We start from the raw sequence: 15,661 nt of genomic DNA, 5'->3' as shown, positions 1-15,661 counted from the left end.
CAGAGGTGATCCGAGGTCGGGTGGCCCTTTGATAAGTCCATGCTGGGCAGCGCAGGGACTTATCAACATGACGAGCTTCCTAGAGCAGACTGAGGCTCTTGCCCTTCAGTGCATCTCTGGAGGTAAGCCTGCTCTATGGCTATGCCTGTTCAGGCACAAGCCCCTGACAGCTCAGAGTCCTGGCCCTGCTCTGGGTCCCAGCATGGCCATTCGCTGCAGTGCCAGTTTGACTTGTGTTACGGATCATACCTGTGGCTTTGATCTCCATCCCACGTTCACGCTTCAGGGTTTCTGAGCTGGGTGGATCTGATTCTGCCTTCGCCTCCCACAACAACACTCATTACCGTACCTCACCGGGTCCGTTTCCGTCTCAACAATGCTCACCTTCAGGCTCCAGAATCCATTTGCCTCAGCCTTGTCCAGTGTCAAGCTTGGATGTGCCCCAGCATTGTTCGTGCTTCAGAACCAGGTCCTGTTCTCCACTTTGGTACGACTCTCTTCTCTTTGTCAGGATCTGTGTGGGTTGGGCTCTTGGTGTCTGCCTTCCATTGTGTGCAAGGCTTTGCCTCCTCAGCGTTCCCGCTGTCTGCATCAGTCTGTGTCTTGGCACCACACCAGCCTTTGGGCACCTCCTTTCACCTAGGCACTGGTCTCATTCTTGTTGCCGATCCCCGTCTCAATAGCCATCTGGCTCCCCACATCCTGTCTCATTGCAATACTACTCTGCTTCTCAATGCTGGTCTCCATCTCAGCACCACCTCTCCTCCCGTCACTGATCTCCCACTCCTTGCTGGTCTTGCTCGTCATGTCAATCTCGTGGGCTCTCAGCTCATTGCTGGCAATGCTCCACCAACAGGTCCAGCACAGTCAGCCCCACCATGGCCTTCCCCCTCAGCCTCTCCTGCTTCTCTTCAAGGGGCTGTGGTCATGTCTGACTCCTCCATCCTGTGGGACCCCCACCGGGTCAGGTCTTGGGCACTTTCCACTGGCCTCCTTCCCAGTGGCAGCTATGGATGCCCTGGGTGTACCACAAGGTGCAGGGCTTCAGGGTCTCTGTCATTGAGTCAGCCACACATTGACTCCGACCCCTCCTCCTGGGTTTTCGCTTGAGAATCACCTAACTTGAATAATATGAGCAAGCACCTGAAGATGAAAAAACGGTTACTCACCCTTGTAATGCTGGTTCTTCTAGATGTTCTGCTCATATTTATTGGAAACCCACCCTCCTGACCCGCTCTTGGAGTGGTCTGCAAGAAGGAACTGGAGGGGATTCAGGTCAGCAGGGTCATATATAGGCTCTGCAGCAGTGCAACTCCAGAGGGCTCCGCAACCCACCTGGCTGATAGTTGCTAGGGAAGACACTTTCCAACAGCTGTGTGTGTGTGCGTGCATGCGTGCGTGCATACATCTAACTTGAATGGGTGTGAGCAACACATCTCAAAGAGCAACAGTTACCTCGAGTAATCTTTTTTTTTCACATGGACATTTCTGTGGACAGCTCTGCGTGCTGATGGAAAGAACACGGAGTAATGCACAGTTGGACAAACGAGCCCACAGAAATTGACATGTTCAGGTAGGTTACTAACCGGATCTGCACCAGTAGATGGGCTTACACATCTGACACCAACTGGGATGTCATGACGTGTTTTGAACTGGGACATTGTATTTCTCCAAAGTTGCACTAGGCCTGTGTGTGGGAAACACCACTGTTCATACCCTACACACTATGAAAATACTTGTACATAATATATCCCTACCCCCTGACCCTGGACAGGCCCTGAGCCCCTTCCCACACTCTAACTCCTGTGCAGACCCTCACCCTATAATATTAAGAAGCCTTCCTGGGCACCTCGGAAAGAGCCAAACCAGGGCAAATTGCTTAAAATAGCTACTTACAGTCCAAGACTGTGAGTCTTCCACTATAGGGCAATAAACCCGTCACAAAGAGCAGTTCTGGTTCAATGCTGGCCAACAAGCTGTCACACAAGCAATTGCCTTGCCCGCTCCAGCTTCCCTTGTGCTACAACCAGTCCCTTCCACAGACAGATGAGAGGTTATGAAAACCAATTTCGCCAGATCCAAACAGGTTCTTGTGATCCCAAAGGACTGGCCACATTCCTAGGTCAATTTGTAGCTTCAGATTTTACCCCAAACAGCCTGCTGGGCCAATCCTTTAGACTCCAAAGGAAAAGAAAGAAAAGGAGTTGTGAATAAAATTGTAGCCATCAAATTATATACACCAATAACAGAGTTCTCAATGCAGACTTTTGCAGAGGTGGAATAAACTGCTATCTGATAAGTCTCTGGAATATATCCTTTGGTAGATAGGGTCATCAATCCTTCCAGGCCCAAGTTCATAGGAAAGATGCTTCCGAACTGATGACGAGTGAAGACAAAGATGGAGGAGCCCCTGGGCCCTCTTTATACCCTTGCTCATGTGAAGGGAATTCCATTGCTTTTGCTGTGTGAAAGCATGTCCAAGATGGAGCCTGACATATGAGCTGGTCACCTCTCCAAATCCTTTTTAGAGGATCAGCTATTGCCTATCTGCTTGAGTGCATGTTTACAGCCAAGTTCCTTAGGTGTGGATTGATACCTGATGAGGCCTTTGGTCACTCAAGTACTGCTTCACCTGACTAGGAACCTTTCACAATAGGTTGCCAGGATTGCTGTTGAGGTCTCCCAGAAACAAACATTTCAAATACAAGAACAGAGAATACTTATAACTTCAACTATAAAAATGATACATGCAGGTCAGCTGTAAAACCAGAATCAGGGAATCATAAGCTTTCAGTAGACATTGCATTTGGCCCACTTTGCACGAGGTTTGGTGCAAACATAGAGCCGTGCTTGCAACAATGTTTTGCATCTCAAAATCCAATAACATCACAACCCCAACACCCAGGTTATATGGAAGTTACTGGATAGGGAGGAAGCAAGAAGCAGGACTGAAGATCCCCACAACCCCTAGGAATGCTCAGATCTGCTCCTTGCGGCTTGGACAGTGCCACTGTTGGGTGGCCTTGAAGTTACTAGTTTGGGGTTTTACAAGCCCTTTCCGCACCACATATCTGAGATACTTGGCTTCCATGAACCTCAAGGTGCACTAGGCAGGGCTCACTGTAAGGCCTTCTCCCCTAAAGGTATCCAGGCCTGCTTCTACCTTCTTCAGCTGAGTTTCCCAGTCAAAGGCATGGATGACAACATCATTGAAGTAGGTGACCACGAAACTGGCATGGGGGTGCAGTAGCTTATCCAGTAGCTGCTAAAAAGTAGTCAGGACAGCATGGAGACCAAAAGGGAGGACCATATATTGAAAAAGGCCCTCCAGTGTAGAGAGCTCCATCTTTTCCCTCAGCATCTTTGGCTATGGGGATCTGCCAATAACCCTTCTGGTCATGGAATCCTAGGGCTGGAAGGGACCTCAGGAGATCATTGAGTCCAATCCCCTGCCCAAAGCAGGATCAACCCCAACTAAATCATCCCACTAAGGACTTTGTCAAGTGGAACTCTAAGGATGGAGATTCCACCACCTCTCTAGGTAACATTCCAGTGCTTCACCGCCCTCCTGGTGAAATAGTTTTTCCTAATATCCAACCTAGACCTCCCACAGTGTAACTTGAGACAATTGCTCCTTGTTCTGTTATCCAACGCTACTGAGAACAGCCTCTCTCCATACTCTTTGGAACTGCCCCATCAGGAATTTGAAGGCTGCTATCAAACTGACTTTCACTCATCTCTCCTGCAAATTAAATAAGCCCAAATCTCTCAGCCTCTTCTCATAGTCATGTGTTCCCTCAATAATTTTCATTGCCCTCCACTGAACCACGTCCAATTCATCCACATCCTTTCTATACTGGGGGGGACTCAGAACTGGACACACTACTCCAGATGTAGTCTCACCAGTGCCAAATAAATTTTGGTGCAACCGATCTTGGGCCTGTGGGATGCAGCTGGTTCTTCCAAAAGTTCACTTTGCTGTGCTTCACCATAGCCGTGTCTACACGGGCACGCTACTTCGAAGTAGTGGCACTAACTTCGAAATAGCGCCCGTCACGGCTACACGTGTTGGGCGCTATTTCGATGTTAACATCGACGTTAAGCGGTGAGACGTCGAAGCCACTAACCCCATGAGGGGATAGGAATAGCGCCCTACTTCGACGTTCAACGTCGAAGTAGGGACCGTGTAGTCGTTGCGCATCCCGCAACATCGAAATTGCGGGGTCCTCCATGGCGGCCATCAGCTGAGGGGTTGGGAGATGCTCTCTACAGCCCCTCAGCTCAATGGTGGCTGCGTGGAGCAGCCCCTTAAAGGTCCCCGCCCCCTCCCTTTCGGTGCAGGAAGCTGAGAGAGCGTGCAGGCAGCAGCAATAACACGCGGCCAGCCTGCACACTCTTCAGCAGCCCCAAGAACCCACCCAGCGTACCGATGGCCACCCGGCAGCCCCCCCAGGGGACCCCCCCCAAGGGGAGCCAGGGCAGTCAGGGTAGCCAGGCTGGCAGCCAGGCTGGCAAGCGGCAGCGGGGGCCCTCCTGGACGGAGGCCGAGCTGCGGGACCTGCTGGGGCTCTGGAGTGAGGAGGAGGTGCTCCAGGTAATGGGGAGCAAGAGGCGGAACGCGGATGCGTTCGCTCAGCTGGCCGAGGGCCTGGCCGCCTGGGGTTACCCTGCCTGCACTCCGGACCATGTCCGGAGTAAAGTCAAAGAGCTGCAGCAGGGTTAAGCCCGGGCCCGGGATGCGGCCGGCCGATCTGGGGCCGCCCCCGTCACTTGCCCCTTTTACAGGGAGCTCAGGGACATCCTGGGCCCCTGGCACACCTCCTCCTCTCTGGCCACTCTTGACACCTCAGCTGAGGAGCCCCAGCAGGCCCCAGAGCCGGAGTCCGCCCCGGAGGTAAGCCCCGCACCTTGGGCGCCCCCCCTGGAGCCCATCCCTGGGGCATTGCAGCAGGAGGAGGAGGAGGAGGAGGAGGGGGACTCCTCCTCCGCCGAGACGGGGCTGCACATCCTCCTCCCATCCCAGAGCAGCAGCCAGGTGTCCGCCCCCCGGGTGTCCCCGGACCGTGGGAGTGGACCTACAGGTATGTACCCCCCCGGTGTACACCCCGGGGGTTGAGGGGTGGGGGTAATAGATATGTGGCCAGGGCCCTCCACATGCCCAGATGGCCATGGCCCCAAGGACAGCAGTGCCATGTCCCTCACAGGAGTGCATCAGCCCCTGCCCCCCCACCCCCCCCAGCACGACAGTGCCATGCCCCATCCCCAGGGCAGGGGGTCCCCCGGGAGGAGGGGGTGGGACACCCCGCAGCAGCAGCAGCAGCCGCAGCAGCATGTGATGGAGTGGGGGGAGTGCAAATGCGAGACTCAGGCTAGATATGAGCAACAAGCTGAATAGCTCCCAGGGGCAAAGGATGATCCTGGGGCTACAGCTGGCAGGTGACACCTCTGCCCTGAACAAAGAGGAGGAAGGAGCCGAACTGGCTTTGAATCGGGGCGGGCCGCAGGTAGAGGCTAGGGGAAGGGAGAGCTGGAAGGCACCCAGCCTGAGGAGGGGGAAAGCTACACCCCAGAGGGGCACCCCTCGGGGTCTTCTCCCCAGGACAGGTTGGAAGGACTGTCTCTGGCTGCTGTACTGTCGCTTCTGTGAGAAACTGGGCTTCTGTGGCCTAAGAAACCTCTCCTGTCAGACCCTGCTGAGTGAAGTGAGAGTCACTCCTGCCAGGGGACGGGGTGCAGTGCAGGGGGACCCGTGAACCCCATCACAGCAGCATCTCCCGGGGACGGGGATGGGGAACCTGCAGCACAGGGGTGGGGGGACAAGGGCCACGGCTCGGGGCCCACACTAACGCCTGTCTCCACTCTTCTTCCCCCCCTCCTGTGTTCCGCAGCTGCACCATCGGAAGGACCGGAGAGCGCCAGCGAGGCTTCAGTGGTCCCGGAAACCCCTCCGGGGCCATCGGTCCAGGCAAGCCCCTCGGCGGAGGACCGACTGGCCCCACGGCGGGCAAGATGGCGGACCCAGCAATACCACATGCCGGCGACGGACCCCCAGCTGCTGGCCATCCATCGTCAGCAGCTGGAGGTCGCGGAGCAGTGTCTGTGGGTGGAGCAGCGCCGCCTCCACCTCCAGGAGCGGGCACTGGCCTGGTGCCAAGAGGCATGGGGGGCCTACATGGAGACCTTCAACCGCCTCGTGGACTACCTGGCTCCCCATGCCGCGCCAGCCGCCGCTGCGCCCGCCCTGAGTGCGCCACCCGCTGCTCCGCTCGTCGCCGTGCCGTCCGCCGTCGCCCCGCCACCGAGGGCTGGACCGCCGAGGGACACCTGGGGCCAGCTGAGACTTGCCGGACGTATCTGCCGGTCCGCCCGGCCCCCAGCCAGCCCCGGACAGGGCTGCGGCCGAGGCGGGGCTCCCGGCCACCCACCCTCAGTGCCGGACTATAGGGGCGTGGGGCCCAGGACGTTGGGCCCCCCGCCCTTGTATATAGTTTTGGGACTTATTTATTTGTGCCCCCCATTTGCCCCGTCCCCCCCCATGTAAATAGTTCTCCCCTTCCTTGTAATCCCTGGTCTTCTGTTTTTTGTACATATAATATATTCAAACTTTTTTATTATTCACTTATATAATAGTTTAGTTAGAAGGTCTTGTATATAGTTTGTTGTTATTAGTTAAAAAAACAGTTCAAAGAAAACCAGTTTCATTTCACCAACAAGTGCGTGCTTTTATTTGTCCAGGAAAAGTGTGTGTGTGGGGGGGTGCTGTTGGGTGCTCCATGGTGTGGGCGTAGGGGCAGGGAGTGTTGTGGAGGAAGGGTGGGGCAGTGGGGGGCCTGGCAGAGTTCACCCCGCGGCCTCATCGAAGTGGGCCCGCAGGGCCTCCCGGACCCTGGTCCCTTCGGGGTCCACCTGGCGACTGGGGGCAGCAGGTGGCTGGACATCAGCCCTGCCAGCCTCCACAGCCCAGCCCTGAAAAAAGGCCCCCCCCTTGCTCTCCACCAGATTGTGTAGGGCGCAGCAGGCACCCACAATCTGGGGGATGTTGGTGGGGCCCGCATCCAAGCGGGTCAGGAGACATCTCCAGCGCCCTTTGAGGCGGCCAAATGAGCACTCCACCACCTGCCGCGCGTGGTTCAGGCACTGGTTGAAGTGCTCCTGGCTGGCAGAGAGATGGCCCGTGTACGGGTGCATGAGCCAGGGCCGGAGGGGGTACGCCGCATCTGTGATGATGCAGAGGGGCATGGTGGTGTCCCCCACAGGGATCTCCCGCTGGGGGATGTAGGTCCCCGCCTCCAGCCGGTGGCACAGGCCCAAGTTCCAGAAAACCCGGGCGTCATGGGTGCTGCCAGGCCAGCCCACATAAACGTCCTGGAAACTACCCCGGCTGTCCACCAAGGCCTGGAGGACCACTGAGTGGTAGCCCTTGCGGTTTACGTAGCGCCCTCCACTATGTTGCAGGGCACGGATGGGGATGTGAGTCCCATCCAGAGCCCCAAAGCAATTGGGGAAGCCCAGCATGGCAAAGCCCGCGATGGTGGCTTCTGGGTCCCCCAGCCTCACGAGCCTGTGGAGGAGCATGGCGTTCATGGCGCGCACGACCTGCAGGGGAAGCACATGGGAGAGCACCAATGAGGGGTGAGCAGGGTGTGTGTGGCTCTGCCCTGCCCGGCCCCCCTCCCCTCCTCTCCCCTGCCCTGCCCTGCCCTGCCAGGGCCCCCCTGCCCGCGGCCCCCACCCCCCGTGGGTCCTCTTACCTCCATGAGGACAGCCCTGACGGTGGCCTTGCCGACGCCAAACTGCTGGCCCATGGATCGGTAGTTGTCTGGAGTGGCCAGTTTCCAGACAGCGATGCCGACCCGTTTCTCCACAGGGAGGGCACGCCGCATGGCAGTGTCCTGGTGCCTGAGTGCGGGGGTGAGCCACTGGCACAGCTCCATAAATGTCTGCCGGCTTATCCTAAAGTTCCTGAGCCAGCGGTCGTCGTCCCACTCCTCAAGCACCAGCCGTTCCCACCAGTCGGTGCTGGTGGGGTAGCTCCACAGGCGGCGGCGTGTGAGGTGGGGGGGGTCGGGGTGCTGCACGGTTGGGGGTTGAGTCCTGCTCCCCTGCAGGCTGCTCCTCCTCCGGTGTGGCAAGGAGGTGCTCAGCTGCCTCCTGCATGGCATGGATCAGGGCGAGCCCTGCTCCTGCCGGGAGGGCTGGGTGGACCTCTGGCTGCCGCTGCTGCTGCTGCTGCTGCTGGGGGTCCATGACTGCGTCGCCCAAGGTCTGTGTGCCTATGGCTCTGCAGACCGCGTGCTGTGCAGGCTGAGTGTGTCTGGGAGGGGCCCTTTGAGGGAGCAGCTAGCTGTTACCCCGGAAGCGCTAGTCCGCCCTGTGACCCTGTCTGCAGCTGTGCCTGGCATCCCTATTTTGATGTGTGCTACTTTGGCGTGTAGACGTTCCCTCGCAGCGCCTATTTCGATGTGGTGCTGCGCAACGTCGATGTTGAACATCGACATTGGCAGCCATGGAGGACGTGTAGACGTTATTCATCAAAATAGGCTACTTCGAAGTAGGCTTCACGTGTAGACATAGCTCATGAGAGCTACACTGGGGAAAGAAAGGATGGATTCTGTGTGTGACGCAGCCCCAGTGACAGGGGGCACTCCTACTGGCCCTGCCCGACCCACAGATGCGATGCAAAGACTTACAGGTTCCCTAGTACCCCTGGACCCAACCCCAGCCATTTGCTATTATCTGCTGGATCCGTAAATCCTAGGTTTGTGCATGTATCTTTTCTTCTATTTGAAGTTGAGTATTGTTTAGGTCATTGTTTCCCACTTGGTGTTCCACAGAACCCCGGGGTTCCGCATAGTGCAAGTAAGGGTTCCGCAGTCAGGGGCTGGCAACCGGCAGCTTGAGTCGTTTGCAGCTCCCTGCCCAGCTGCTGCCACCGCCACTTCTCAGCAGCTCCACGTTGCTCACTGCCCTGCCACCACCACTTCTCTGCAGCTCCGCACTGCTCAGTACAAGACTGCTGCCGCTTCTCCATGGCCGCCAGCTGCTCACTGCCCTGCTGCAGCCGCTGACTCCTCTGTGGCTCACTGCACTGCCGCTGCCAGCAGGAGAGACAGAAGTCCTGTGTCCTGCGTCATCCTGCTTCAGGCCCTCGGGACTAGAGTCCGAGGAGCAGAGGTAGTTTCATCTGCCATGTTGAGTGAGGTATTTGGAAGGTTTGGGGCTGAGAGGGGTTTAGCCTGGGTATATGGGGGCGGGGCTGGGGCTGAGAGGGGTTAAGCCTGGGGTTGGGTTGTGTGTGGAGGGTTGTTACAAACATTGCTCCTTCCTGTTTAAGATACCAGCCCCAGATGCAGCATTTTACTTAACCTCCTTTGCTCTCCATCCCAGGGGTGAAAGTAACTTCAACTTTCTAAGGCTACGTCTACACGTGCACCCAACTTCGAAATAGCTTATTTCGATGTTGCGACATCGAAATAGGCTATTTCGATGAATAACGTCTACACGTCCTCCAGGGCTGGCAACGTCGATGTTCAACTTCGACGTTGCTCAGCCCAACATCGAAATAGGCACAACGAGGGAACGTCTACACGGCAAAGTAGCACACATCGAAATAAGGGAGCCAGGCACAGCTGCAGACAGGGTCACGGGGCGGACTCAACAGCAAGCCGCTCCCTTAAAGGGCCCCTCCCAGACACACTTTCATTAAACAGTGAAAGATACACAGAGCCAACAACTAGTTGCAGACCCTGTATATGCAGCACGGACCCCCAGCTGCAGCAGCAGCAGCCAGAAGCCCTGGGCTAAGGGCTGCTGCCCACGGTGACCACAGAGCCCCGCAAGGGCTGGAGAGAGAGTATCTCTCAACCCCCCAGCTGATGGCCGCCATGGAGGACCCCGCTATTTCGATGTTGCGGGACGCGGATCGTCTACACGTCCCTACTTCGATGTTGAACGTCGAAGTAGGGCGCTATTCCCATCCGCTCATGGGGTTAGCGACTTCGACGTCTCGCCGCCTAACGTCGATTTCAACTTCGAAATAGCGCCCAACACGTGTAGACGTGACGGGCGCTATTTCGAAGTTACTGCTGCTACTTCGAAGTAGCGTGCACGTGTAGACGCAGCCTAAGTGTTTCAAATCATTGTGTGTGTGCTGTTCTTAAAACAGGGGTTACAAAAAGTACAGTTTTGTGTTATTTATTGACTGTCTTATATTCATATGCATTGTGGCTCTTGAAGTACTGATTTTGTAACTGAATTTGAAAAAATGGCTCTTCTCACTAATTTGTTTGGAGACCCTGACTACAATAGATTAATCTACATATTTACAGTACATAACAATATTTAAGTTGATAATAATAGTACGACAAGTTAATAGTGTCTACACATAGCATTTAAATTATTGATACCAAAATTCCCCATCAGTCCCTGGCTAAAAGAAGGAACTTAAAAGGAAGTACATCAAACACTCCTGTTTTTACTGAAACCAGCAAGGAAGATAACAAAACATTCAAGCTAATTATGAAGAATTACAGCCTTCTGTTTTTACAGGTATGGCAACAATAAGTCATTCCCCCAAGGTAAAGTGAGCACCACCGTATTTCACTCAATTATCATCAAGTAATAAGAAACACAATTATGCCAAGGACTATTTGTCATTTGGATTCACAACCTGTGGAAGTAAAGATGCTCCAGATGCCCAATGTGTGCTGTGCAACAAAATATTATCTATTTGTTCTTTAGTACCTGCTACATTGCAAAGACAATTTGGAACAAATCACGCAGAATGAAAAGATAAAGATGTTAGTTTTTTTAAGCGGAAACTTGAATCACTTGAAAAAAGTAAACTTTTCATGTCAAAAATTGCCAAAAGAGATAATGAAAATGCAACAGAGGCATCTTACAAAGTTAGCCACCATATATTGCTCACCAGCGAAGCACACACAATTGGGCAATCACTCATAAAACCATGCACAAAAGATATTGTAATGTGTATATCAGATGAGGAGTCGTGTCAAAAAGGTGAGAGTGTGCTGTTATCAAACAATATTGTCATGCATCATAGTCACGATCTTACTGACATCGAGAAGGAGCGTATTTTTCAGCTGCATTTATGTTATGCATATTCACTACAGTTAGAGTCCACTGATGTTGCAGGTCTTGCAGTTTTGCTTGTATTTGTCCGTTATAATTTTGATAAATCTATTGAAGACTTGTTTTTATCCACATTTTTGCAAACCAGCACGACTGGTGAGAATATATTTAATGATATCGATAACTATGAAAGCACATGGAATAAGCTGGGGAAAATACGTTGATGTTTGCAGTGATGGCACTGAAGAAATGGTAGGAACAGTGGCTGGCAATGTAACACAAATAAAAAACATAGCACCAAACTGCACCAGCAGTCACTAAGTTCTCCACAAACACGTGCTAGTAATTAAGAATATTTCTTCCTCTCTTAAAAATGTGTTGGATGAAGCAGTACAGATTATTAATTATGTAAAAACTTGACCATTACAATCAATACTGTTCAAAATTATGTGTGAAGATATGCGTAGTCAGCACACAGCCCAGCTTCTGCATACAGAAGTCAGGTTGTTATCACGAGGCAAAGTGCTCATTAGATTATTTGAGTTAATAATCAAAAGCTCACTGTATAATCGCTGGATCACAAATTCTGACTGTCTGATCATTTAACAAACTTTTGTGGTTATTGAGAGTTGCATATCATGTGGACATCTTTACAAAACTAAATGAAGTAAATGTGTTGCTTCCACAAAAGATTTGCATTTGCAATGCAAAGGATAAAATTCTGTCATTGTCATGTAAGCTACAATTTTGGATCTCATCTGTTGTTACCCTTCGCCACCACATACTTGTACAAAATTGGGTTCTCAAAGTAAGATGCAACAAAAACAAAATACCGAAACTGATTGAATGCCATGCTAGATATGCAAATCCAACTTTCCAATATTAAACCAAATATGAAAAGAAGTTGCCAATAAAAGAAGAAAAAACACTTTGTATTGCAAACAGCGTGTTAGTTTTTGAGCTTTATTTTTGTACACATTCAATAGGATTTTTATTTTTAAATGTGTGCAATTAAGCTAAATGTTGATCTCATGACCTTGTTTAGCATTTGTTTATTATTATCCTAACTTACTTGTGGTCTGGTTTTTCAGCTCCATATATGACTGTTATTAGGACTTCCACAAAATTCTTTCAGGTTGAAAAGGGTTCCAGGGCCAAATAAAATTGGGAATCAGTGGTCTGAGTATTTGTGTTCCAAATGTGTGCTTCTGTGAAAACCTCAACATTTGATTAACAGGTCTTCATGGGTGCCAACCCAAATCTGAAGAACTTTGCTGTATACATTCAGACTAGTAAATAGGCAATGGCTGATTGCCTAAAAAAGGACATGGACAGGTGAGTTGGTTAGGTGACTCCATCTTGGAGTGTACTTTTATACAAAGAGAACAATGGAATTCTCTCCACAGGGGAAAGACATAAAGAAGGCCATGAGGGCACCTCTATCTTTGTCTTCAGCCTTCCTTGGAAATTGCCTGACATACCCTAAGAGGGAAAAAGAGTTTTTTACAGTGTACTGAACATCCAGATCAGTTAAGATCATTTCTGACCTGAATCTGTCACCTGATGTAAGAACAGCTGGTAAAAAACTCACTAGAGTGTAACTAGATTCTTACTAGGGTAAAACTAGCTACGTGTTTTATTTTAATTTGGTAACTCAACAGTTCCCAAACTTTATCTGGTCATGGACCAGTTGGATATCACGGTGCTCTCTGCAGAACACTTTATCTTTTTTACATCATCATAATATTAATTAAATTATTTTATGGTAAATGCACCTCAACAAATAATAATGAAACCAGACATTAACAAAACAAATATAGCAGTAATGACATAAAACATCCCAACATTTATTTTTTTCCCTGAGAATGGGGAAGAGATGGCTGTTACTCAATTTCAGTAGCAGAACACTTTGCCATAGCTCTAAGAAAACCAATGTTCTGCCAGAACATAGCTTGGGAACTGCTGTGGTAACTAAATGATCTGCCTGTCTTACTTACAACCACTTAAATCTTACTCTTTTGCTACTAGAAACCTCTTGTTTATAATCAAGTTCAGTGCAAGTAATTATTATGCGGGCAGGGTTACACTTTGCATATCTGCCTTTCATTGATAAAGGGGGCTTATCTAATGGGCCCTCCCTGTGCAAATCTTTCCATAGAGAAAGACAAAGTTATCAGGTGCTTTTCTCCCCTTTTGGGGGCTGATTTCTGAGGTGCCACACTCTATCAAGGCCACAGCTGGGGCTGTACCAGGTAGGATCCTCCTTCTGCTCCCGGAAGCCTGTCCAGCACTGCTCTGTCCAAGGTATTTCTCCTGGGGAACCAGCCCTACATCTTCCCTCGTCAAGACCCTCTGCTTTGCTGAGCAGCTCCTTATAAACGGGGCTGGCCCAACAAGCTGCTCTTTGATTGGCTCCCTGGCCGCGTCTACACTCAGGAAAAATTCAGAACGGCCGTGCTAATGGCCAAAGCGAAGAACACTAATGAGGTGCTGAAATGAGCATCAGCGCCTGGTTACCACGCCACCAGCCGCGGCCCTGCGAAAGCGCCGCATTTTGCTCACGCGCAGCTCGTCTATACGTGCGTCCTCCCCGAAGGGACCCTGCCGACGCTGAAATCCCCTTACCTCAGCTGACAGGTGTAAGGACCCCGTGCGGACAAGCCCTACGCGAGCGGAAGGCGGCACCTGTGACGTGCCGCGGCTGGTGGCATAGTAACGAGGCGCTGAACATTCATTCCAGCACCTCGTCAGTATTCCTCGGCTCGGCCGTTCGCAAGGCCCTTTCGGCGTTTTCCTCAGCAGACGCAGCCTCTATGCGCCTCTCCCGACCTGGCTGCGCTCCGGGCCGGCTCCCCTCTCCGAGCACCCTGGAACCCCTCCCACCAGCGCCCTCAGTAAGAAACACTCACTGGACGTGCACACCGCAAAGAGAACCACCCTCTCCTCCCCTCTCGCCCTACGGCCGGCAGCCGGGCCCGGCCCAGCGCGGCCCTGGCCAAGGCCTGTCCCGCCCTCAGCCTGTGGGCCGGCTGCGGCGACCCCCTGTACGCGTCCAGTACGGTGTCGAACCCAGCCAGCCTCCCCCGACCCGCCGGCAACGAGTTCCGCAGGTTGGCGGCCTCTTGTCAGGGGGCCGCGCCGCGCCGCGCCGCGCCGGGGGCGTGGGACACTGGCGGGGGCGGGGCGGGGCCGGGCTGCTGCGCCGCCAGCGACAAGTGCGCACAAATTGCAGTGGATCGGCCGCGGCCCGGCCCCGCTCCGCTCCGCTCCGCTCCCGACCCCGGAGCCAGTCCAGGTGTCTGGCTTCTCCTGCGCGGACCAACGCGCATCGGCCCTGCGCCTGGGCGGGAAAAGGCTGCGCGGCTTTAACTGTCCCGACTAATCTCCGGGTAAACAAATCACTAGACGATGTCCCATTGGCTGGAAGGTAACCAATCAGAAAGAGGTGGTCACGGGACCACGAGAGAAGGCGGGGTAAATCGACTTGTGTGAAGCGCGTGCGGGTGGGCGTGGCGCGTGCGACGATTCCTCATTGGTTAAGTAGCGGCCGTCAGGGGGGCCCAAGTGACTTTCCTATTGGCTGTCGGACGGACAATGCTCTCGTGGGATAGGGTGTGACGGGCGTTAGGGCCTCGAGGGCGTCAGATGTTCTGTCATTGGCCAGATGGGGGGCAGCCAATGTTCTGGGGGAGGGGCAGCTCGCGAGCCGGCCCCGCCCGCCCTGGGGTGTGAGGGGTAACGGCCACTGAGCGCCCTCCTCACAGCGGCCGCGGCTCCGCCATGGGGGGGCTCTCGCTGCTCAGGCGCCTCTGCCTCCCCTAAGCGGCCGTAGCGCCGGGGTCCCGCCCATGGAGGTAAGAGGGAGGCGAGCGGGGTGCGGAGTCCGGAGTGGGTCGGGCGGGGGCCGAGGCGCCGGAGGGGGAGCCCTAGGTGTAGGCCTGTGGGAGACCCGCAGGGCCGGCCGCGGCCTTCCCCTCTGCGGACAGCTGGACTGACGGTAGCAGGCGCCTGGGGGGCGGCCTGGCCAAGCCGTTCTCCAGCCCAGGGCCCAAGGTGGCCGCAGGTGCCTGCAAGCCTTGTTGCCCTGTTCCCCGCTCTGGGAGAGCCTGGCCCTCCCGCGGCCACCTGCTCCTGGCACGAAGTGACTTACCGCCCACGGCTCCTGGTTGCCCAAAGCCCGGTTCCCATTATGCCTTCTGGTCAGACTGCAGGTGCTCAGCTCTTGAAGGTCTAGCGAGTAGACAGCTGCCAGCCGGGGCCTCACCCAGATTGGGGCTTTTCTGGGATCCTAGAGATGGTGTAGCAGTGCCCCTGGCACCCCCTCTTTGTGTGAGTAGGTAGTGCCTGTGGCTGCCTTCTACCTGGCAGTCGCTAGGTGCCGCTTCAGTCAGGTGAATCACAAAGGGCCCCTTAGGGCTTTGGTGGATGGCATAGTTTGATCTTTGAATCTGTTAAATATTATGGTGGGTGAACAACCTACCATGCAAATGGTGTAGAAGTAGGAGAGTGCAGTCCCCAGCTCCTCTGTGCAATCTTCATACTTAGTCAAGGGTCTGGCCCGCTAATGTAA

Source organism: Carettochelys insculpta, chromosome 28, assembly GCF_033958435.1.
Source record: "Carettochelys insculpta isolate YL-2023 chromosome 28, ASM3395843v1, whole genome shotgun sequence".
Taxonomy (NCBI): domain Eukaryota; kingdom Metazoa; phylum Chordata; order Testudines; family Carettochelyidae; genus Carettochelys; species Carettochelys insculpta.
The sequence above is the reverse complement of the archived record's forward strand: the minus strand, read 5'-3'. Positions refer to the sequence as shown.